This window comes from Mus caroli, chromosome 10 (genome assembly GCF_900094665.2).
Source record: "Mus caroli chromosome 10, CAROLI_EIJ_v1.1, whole genome shotgun sequence".
Lineage (NCBI taxonomy): Eukaryota > Metazoa > Chordata > Mammalia > Rodentia > Muridae > Mus > Mus caroli.
In genome coordinates, this window is record NC_034579.1 from 105,265,099 (window position 1) to 105,274,376 (window position 9,278).

Sequence of the window (9,278 nt, forward strand, 5' to 3'; positions counted from 1 at the left end):
TTTTTTTGGTTTTTCGAGACAGGGTTTCTCTGTATAGCCCTGGCTGTCCTGGAGCTCACTTTGTAGACCAGGCTGGCCTCGAATTCAGAAATCCGCCTGCCTCTGCCTCCCGAGTGCTGGGATTAAAGGCATGCGCCACCACGCCCGGCAAAATGTATTTTGATAAAGGAAGAATGAGCCTGAGAATAATATTGTGATATGGAAAGCCAATTAAAACTGAACTAAATTTAAACATATTATTGTGTGCATCACAAAATTTTGGCTTCAAACACAATCTTCCTTTTAAAGAAAATGTTGCATTCTTTCTCCTGTTTTGTTTGGTTTGGTTTTGGTTTTGGTTGTTTTCAAACAAAGCATCACCTGAATTCTTACTGTCTTGTTTTTGACCCTAAATCCCAGCTGCAGTTGAAGTTGAGGTAAAAATTTTGGTTCATGTTTTATTCTTTTTCATTATTTTTCCAAATCATGGCCTTATTATTCTATCTGGGCCAGCTTAGATGCTTGAAAAGGATGCTTTATTGTTCAACCGAATGAAGCAAAGTGAGCTGGTTATTTTAATTCTGAAGAAGGAGAGACAGTCACGCTGATCTTCAGGGTGTAGACAGTAAGTAATAGGATTTATTAGGTCCCAGAGGTCTCTAGGGTATTATCCTAGAATGCCTTCACTGTTTCGACTTTCCCTGGGTGAGTAACCCTGGCAGATGTCCTGATCCTTTTCTGACTCTTATCCAATTTTTATGTTTTCCATTTTATTGAAAATCGCGTTCTTCTCACAGAATATACCCTGATTATTGTTTTCCCTTCCTCTAGTCCTTCCAGTTCCACCCTACATCCCGTCCTGTTTGGAACCACCATCTTTCTGTTTCTCATGAGAAAATAAACAAGTTTCTAATAGGATACTCATAAAATAAAATATACTATAAAATGTTCCACCAAAATAGGACAAAACACACAGAAGGAAAAGAGCCCAAGAAAAGGCACAAGAAACTGACACAGATACATCCTTCTTTACAAACTCAGGAATCCCATTATAACACTGCACTGGAAGCCATAGCATATATACACAAAGAATCTGTAGGGCAAAGCAATAGGGATACATACATAAATAAAATGAAACGAACATTTTTTTAAAAATACCATTCCATGCCATCATGTGTTATGAAATCTCCAATGACCTTATTGAGTTCGTTTTCTGATGCCTATCTACCCACGACCATGCAGCTGTCCCTTAAGAATGATTTGTTTCCTCAGTGAGACTCTCTTAGAGAAAATTAAATACTCATTTGCAAGTGGTTAGCCATTGGGTAGGGATAGGCTTGTACATTCACATCTCCTTTGAGCTCTGGGACCCCATCCTGTGTGGACATGTGCAGACCTCATGCCTGCTGCCCCAGGCTCTGTGAGTTCTTATGTGCATGTGTACTGATCCTATCGATTCAGAAGGTGTTGATGTCTGCTGTCTTCCATTCTGTTCCCTCTGGCTATTGCACTTTTTCTGCTTTCTCTTTCTACTGGGTTCCATGAGGGGAGACATTTGATGGAGCCATCCCGTGTAGAGCTGAGTGTTACAAGATCTCTTATTCTCTGCATGATGCCTGGCTGGGAGTCTCTGTTTTGTTCCCAGCTGTTGAAGAATGAAGCTTCTCTGTTGATGGCTGAGTAAGACACCGATCTGTGATTATAGCAGAATGTCTCTAGGAGCCATTTTATTGCTACCTTTGTTGTTGTTGTTGTTGTTGCTGTTGTTGTTTTTAGGACAGTAGTATTTGGTTTTGGATTGTCTAGTCTCAGGTTTTTGGTTACTTGAGCAGTGTCAGGTAGGGAGTCCATTTCCCGGAGTGGGCCTTAAGTCAGATCAGTTACTGGTTGGTTACTCCCATAAGCTTTGTGCCACCATTGCACTGGCATATGATGCAAGCAGGGAACACCTGAAGGTTAAAGGGTTTGTGGCTGGGTTGGTGTTTATATATCCTTCTGTTGGGAGTGTATATAGATGACCTTTCTGTAACCCAAACAGTAGAACATAGGCACGAAGGCTGGCTATGTAGGCACCAGCTTGACTTCTCTGTGTTCTATGACTTTTGTAGGTGTTGTCTTCAGCAATGGGACCTGGCCTTCAGTTGAGAGGAAGCAACATATATTCTTGGAAACTGCCTGAGTCGTTTGGAGTTTCCCATGATTCCTTTGGGCAACAACTCAAGTAGCTGTAACCTAATTCTGGTATTGGCAGTTACATTTGGTAATGAGAGATGGCCAGTTGAGGTTTTGTCTACTCTATTATTTGGTAATTTCATTATATTGACTTCATATATATGTATACATTCTAGGAAGTTTCTGTTGTACTAGGTTTTCATATTGTCTCTAAGATGCTCCTGATTTTGGCTGTCTCTCCCCATATTTCTTCTTTATATTCTCTTCCTTGCCCCTCCTCACTTGAAACTTCCATTCCAGCCCCCTCTCCACACCTCCATAACTATCTATTTGATTTCTTTTCCTTAGAAAGATATATATGGGTAAGGGTTACCTCACTAGGATGATTTGTTGTTGTTCTATCCATTTACTCATGAATTTTTTTTATTTCATTTTGTTTTAGTGGCTGGGTAATATTCCACTGTGTAAATACACCACATTTTCCCTACCCATTCATGTATTGAAGGGCATCTAAGTGGTTCCCAATTTATGGCTATTAGGAACAGCAAAGAAATTGGTTGAACAAGTGTTTGTGAAGTAGGGTTAAGCATACCTTCCATATAAGCCTAAAAGTGGTATAGTTGCATCTTGAGTTAGATCCATTTCCATCTGGCTGAGGAACTGCCACACTGATATTTTCCAATAGCTGTATAAATTTGTACTTCCAACAGAAATTGATAAATGTTCCTCTTACTCCACCAACAAGAGCTGTTATTTGTTCATTGATCTTTGCCATTCTGAAAGGTGTAAGATGAAGTCTCAAACTAGTTTTATTTACATTTCCCTGATGGCTAAGGATGTTGAACATTTCTTCTTAAATCATCTTTTGAGAGTTCTCCGTATAGCTCTGTACTCTACTGTTTTAATTGGGTAGCTTTCCTGATATCCCATTTTAAATTCTTTATATATTTTGGCTATTAGCCCTTTTTCAGATGTGGAGTTGGTGAAGATCTGCTGCCTTGTCCAGATGATGCTGTTCCACTTACAGAGCTTTTGGTTTCATGAGTTCCCATTTCATGATAGATGATCATAGAGCTTGTGCTAACCGTGTTTTGTTTAGAAAGTCTTCTCTTTTTCTGACATGATCAAGGTTCTTCCCCACATGTTCTTTCATTATGTATCTGATCTTATGTTGAGGCATTTGATCCACTTGGAGATACATTTAATGCAGGGTAGAAAATATGTATGTATGTTACCTGTATTCTACATGCAGCCATCCAGTGTGACCCACTGTGTTTAACTGTGTTAAAGTGCTTGTCTGTTTTTTTTTTTTCAGTTTGTGTTTCTAGCTTGTTTATCTAATATCAGGTGTCAATAAGTGTATGCAGTTAGTTAGAATCGTGTGTCTGTTTTTGTGCTGGTTCCATGCTTTTTCAAAATTACTCTAGCTCAATAGTACAATTTGAGGTAATAGATGGTGATTCCTTAAGCAGTCTGTTTATTTATTTTATTTAAGATGATCTTAGTTTTCTTGTTTTGTGTGTGTGTGTGTGTGGTTTTTTTTTTTGGGGGGGGGGGAAGATGTTTCCATATGAAATTAAAACTTGCCAGCCTTCTTAAAAGGAACTGTTTTTAGTGGCATCTTCTCTTTCAACCCCTTCCTATTTGATGCAACAACCCTAAAAGTAATACATATTTTTGTCAAGGTTGGTGTGCCTAAGGATTATCTTGGAAATTTATTGAAATATAAAGTCTTGAGGAGGCAGAGATGGCTCATTAGTTTAGAGCTTTGACTGCTCTTCTAGGGGACCCAAGTTCAATGCTCATTACCCATGTTGAATGGCTCACAACCCTTTGTAATACAGATTCAAGGAATATAACCCTGTCTACTGGCTTTCATGGGTATTTACATATATGTGGTATTCACTCAAACACACACAGATACACAAAAAACTTTTTAAAATCATTTTATGTTCCATCATTTGCAATGGATTTCATTTTATTTCCAAGGAACACATTGCTTTTGTGTTGATGCTTTGTTTTGTAATTTTTCTAAATCAACCTTCAGGTGAATCTCAACTGGTCCCCTAAAATTTACTTTATAAGACATTCTTATGTTGGTTTTCTCTTCTTCCAAACAGTACTAGCAATATGTACATATGCCTAAAAACATATTTTAAGACCAGTGATAAAGACAAAACTAGTTGCTATGCCTTTGAGGTCAGTATGGGACACAATGACAAAATGTTTAGATAATTTTCTAATTGAGAAAATAAATGCTTCAGATGCATAGTCCTATAAAACAAACCTTCAAAAATAAAAGAAGACAAAATTAACAGAACACTGTTTACATCAATATCAGCGAGTCAATCAACAGGAGGACCCAGCATGAGCACAGCTGATTAATGGAAGCCTATTCTAAGCAGCCATTGCAATCCTGAGAGGGCTCTCGTAGTGCTGATAATCTTGATTAATTAGACTTTCTCTCTAGGATATAAATGCAATGAGATTTAAAAAAAAAACAATTACTGTTGGCTATAATAATAAATGTGTACTGCTAGTAGGAACACCTTAAAAACTACCATTCAAAGTAATGGATTTCAGGATGCCTTTTCCATAATCTTATGTTTTGCTTTATACTCTGTTTTATCTCCCTACCTGCCTCTGCTTGTCCCCTTTCTTTATTCTGAATCTCTGCTTAGTCACTTTTATATCACCATGACAAGTCACCCTAACCAAGGGAACTTTTATAAGAAATTTTGTTCAAGCTTACAGTATCTCAGGGTGAAAATCAACATCTTGAGATATAACCACAAGGCAGAGAGAGCTAACTGGAAATAGCACGTGCTTTTAAAACCTTGAAATGGCTCCCTAGTAACACACCACGGCCACCCTTTAAAATTCCACCAACTGGGGACCTAGTATTAAAACACGTGACTCTAGGGACATATTCTCATCCAAACATGGCCAGCTCTCCATTTCTTTTTCCTGTCATGTGTCTTTGGTGGTGGGGAGAGTTGTCACAAATTTATTGCATGTAATCAGTTTATTTTTACACCCTTATCAGGAGCAGAATATAATGGATGTTTCCAAGAAGAATATAATTGTAGTTTATGAAACTGTATCTTCCTTCCATTGTCCATGTATATATGTATGTATATATGCATTCATGTATGTCTCATGGCCTCTCCCTATTATAGTTTTATGCTTTATGCATATAAAGATTCAGGCAGAGGTTATTGTCCTCATTTTGTTCAAAACCAGGGTGAAGAGATCTGTGCTGTTTCATGGTGATAAACAGTAGTCACTGGAATGTGATCAGACAGGAACGGAATTTCAGCTGACTATATGTATGGTTCCCAAACTTTCCTTATTGTCCTTAAAATTGCATTGACTATAAAACTTTTTTCATACAATAACATGAAAGGCTTGTGCAGGGACATTTCATCATGAAGATTCCTGGGAATGCAGTAACTGTCTTCCCTATTAATTACTTGTAGGTGTCACTTATTTTTTCTGTCTTAATCCATTCAAACAAACTTAGTCCATTTAATCCTTGAACTCTGGCTATTATCTTACATTCATTTAGCTCTTACTTTTGTAGAAAGAACTTACGAGAATCATTAATATTAAGAAAATCGTACATTGGGTCTTCCTGTAGGACATTTTAAACTGTGTGATTAAAATAATGGAGACCAACCCTACAGTAGTAAAGAGGGACACATTAACATAACTACCACCATTATCAGATCCACACGCAGCTGTGAGTGCATTATGGTCAGGGATTCAAGAACATTTTTTTTCCTTACACTTTTGCCAGAAACAAACATCTGGAATGTTGCCTAATGAATTCAGCTATTTTCCATCTGTTTTGTCTTGAGCTTACTCCATTTGCTATATAACTGTGAACAAGGATTCTAAAAAGAACCAGAATTTTCAACCTTAGGGCATAATAATCAATTTTATCTTATCTTGGAGGCTTGAGTGACTTGCTGTTTGAGAGCACAACAAAAAGACACTGCATTTATATATGACAAAGTTATCTAATAATGGTTATGAATCGATTTGCTGAAAGTCATTCCTTTTTGCGACAGTAAATATAATAATTTATAACCTGGCTAATCAAACCAGGGACAACTTCAGATTGCATCAGAATTTTGGAGTATTTAAAACAAATGAGATTGCATCATGTTCTTGTCTTCATAAGACTATTCCTTAGGAAACATGACTAAAAAAATAATATCAGTCAATTACCTGTGAATAGATTCCAACGAGGCCAGTAGTTGCTTTGAGGTTTTCTAACACACTGCCTGCAAATCTGACATTTGACCACTCTATGGAACAGGAAGAGCAGCACTCACTGTTCCCTGCTAGCTCTATAGACACACGGAGACTGGCAGGATTATTAGAAATAGGTGTAATCATGCATAAACCTTCTTGCAGCCCTGAACTTACACACTTATTTACTTCTAAGTCAACCACAATGTAGCCATTCCTATTTTTTGTCCAATTTCAACCTTGCATTTCCTATTTTGCACACTGTTTAGCCCTGTCTAAGAGAGCACAGTTTTGCCTAATATTTGGATAGAGTCATGTGTTTGTTACCCATATGCTTTTCTGGGTTAAGCAGATAAACAACAGAAGACCTTTGACTAATAAGACACTTTACTCAGCAAGTGTTCCCTAACTGTTTGTCATAGCTGCTTCACTATGTTCTAATATCACCAATCAAGTTTTAAGGAGCCAGAGACTAACCTGACCGAGGATTGACGCCCATTTGCATCAAGTTGATGATGGCAACTTCTTTTCCTTTGTGTGACATGCCTAATTTCAGTGTTTCACACATGTATTATAATATTTTTTAAAATCAGAATAAATATTCAAAAATGGTCCTGCTGCACATTGTTAGTATCAGCTTTCCTGTCACCTGCTATTTTTGATAATTTTAGTTATGTTGTTTAAAGAAATACTCAAGTATGGCTGTCCCATGATACTTGCTTCTTTGCAGCCCAGTTAGGGATGGATAGTATATGGTTTATAACCTTCATTGGGTGAATAAATTTATACTGTTATCAATGAATAAATAATAAAATAAATATTAGTAAATAAAATAATAATGTTATTTTTTTAAGTTTATCTACAACCTGACCATGTACTTTTTTTTTTTTTTTTTTTACATTTGATTTCTTTCTCTTTTTCTGGGCCATCTTCCTATTACTCTGCTTTTTGGGAGACTGCCTTAAAGTGGCGGAACTGAACTTAACATGTGGAGCTTTGATTGTAAATAGATTCTTATGGCAAAAATAAAAATATATTAGTCATCTCAGCTGAGGAGAACTAAGGAACTGGGTCAGCTCTTGCATTTGAAAGAGAAAGCAATGGGAAGAAGAATTTTCTGGAAGTGAAGAGTTGAGAGTGAATTACAGAACTAGTTTGAGAGGATTCTGCTAAGTTTTATTTTTATAAAAATCAGTTTATATTGAGTCAAAGCATATATATTATAAATGATGGGAAAGGATTTCCTCTTAGGTTCTGCAACCTAACAAATTTTCATACAAACTTGTCTCCATCATTATCAAGGGCCTGATTAATGTCAGTGAGCACCATACTTTTTAATTTGTACTATATTTGGTCAGCAGATTTTGTAGATAATTTTAAATGAGAAGCATTACTACTGGAAACACACTTTTTCTTGTCGATAAAATTTGGATTTAAAATCATTAGGTATTATATATCCTTTGTATTTAAAATACTGATTAAACTTTATTATTGTTACAAATCCAATTCATGAACAAATGAAATCAGATACTTGTAATCTGAAAAAAATGTTTCTATGTTTCTTCTTGTTAAATATAGGCTAGTCAGCCAGAAAAAAAAAATCCAGTAGTGGATATTCAAAACTAAGTAGTGTTGAAATTCTCAGCACTTGTTTTAAAGGTCATGATTTGTAAATGGCTGCCTCCACAGGCCTTAGATAAGTTAAAAACTCTCCAAAGGACTTTCACAACCAGAAAGGAACAAACAATTAAGCAGAAAAGATTTCATTACGCTGGTCCACATGATCTAATCTAAATGGAAGTTGAGCTCATTTCCCGGGCAAAGGACACAACAGAGATGCAAAGAGAATTTGGGTTAGAGTCTTTATGTGAGACAGAAAGTGGTTTAGCAAGTGTACCAGCATTTAGGAAACAAAACATAGGCCTGGTTCTTTCTCATCCCCCATGCCCCAAACCCCAGCACCTAGTCTTCATTTCCATATTTTATTTTTACCTAGAATTCCCCTGGATGTTTTTTCCACTAGCAACAAAAGAGAAAGCATAATTTCTAACATTTAATGTTAATTTTAGCTCAAGTATACCTTTCAGTATAAATCACAATCATTGTGCAAAGGCTCGAGTATTCTTTGCAAGCATCCTAACTCTTGCTGAGTCTTCTCAAATGGACTCAGGGGATGAAGGGACATAGATCTGTAGCTGTTCTGATGGCTTCAGAATTGAGTATTGATGCATTTTGTACAAGAGGACCAATGATAGGGACTTTACTCATGAGGAATTGCTAAAGTTAGAAGATGAGATGATGTTATTGGTTTTCCCAATCCAGAATTCTTTTCAATATGTATCTGTGCAATTGCCTAGTAAATATGTTATGTGCACATATTACAGAGAACCAATGCTAGGTCACCGTGCATTTAGCTGGCTGTCATTTAGAATTCCTAACTTACCCTAATTTTAAATATGCAGTTTCTTACTTCATAAAATACTCATTTTCTCTTTTCATTCTTTAGTATGAAATAATTACCATCATCGAATAATGTCACTATCAACTACTTCCTTTCTGACACTTTAAAATAAAAGGTATGCTTATCCATGAATTTACTGATAGCTACTTTAAAGTGTAAACCCTCATCATTCCAACGGTCTTTACCCAGTTCCAGACTTCCAACCTATCTTCTGCTTCTCTGTAATCATGTTTTTTTTTTATTTTTACACCGATATGTGGTGATTTTTCTAATCACAGAGCTGATTATACACCCCACCTCTATTGCCCGCGCTTTTGTTCCCCCTGGTAAGAACACGCTCAGGGCAACTGGAATCTTCTGCGGCACAAGCTTTATTGCTTACCCCTTCAGGAGCCAGTGGAGAAGAGAG

General features: G+C 36.7%; 1 protein-coding gene across 13 annotated transcripts in view; it reads left to right on the forward strand.

Moving 5' to 3' along the window:
* Kcnc2 (potassium voltage-gated channel subfamily C member 2) overlaps positions 1-9,278 on the forward strand; it is a 184,882-nt gene that overhangs the window by 72,572 nt on the left and 103,032 nt on the right. The window lies entirely within an intron of this gene.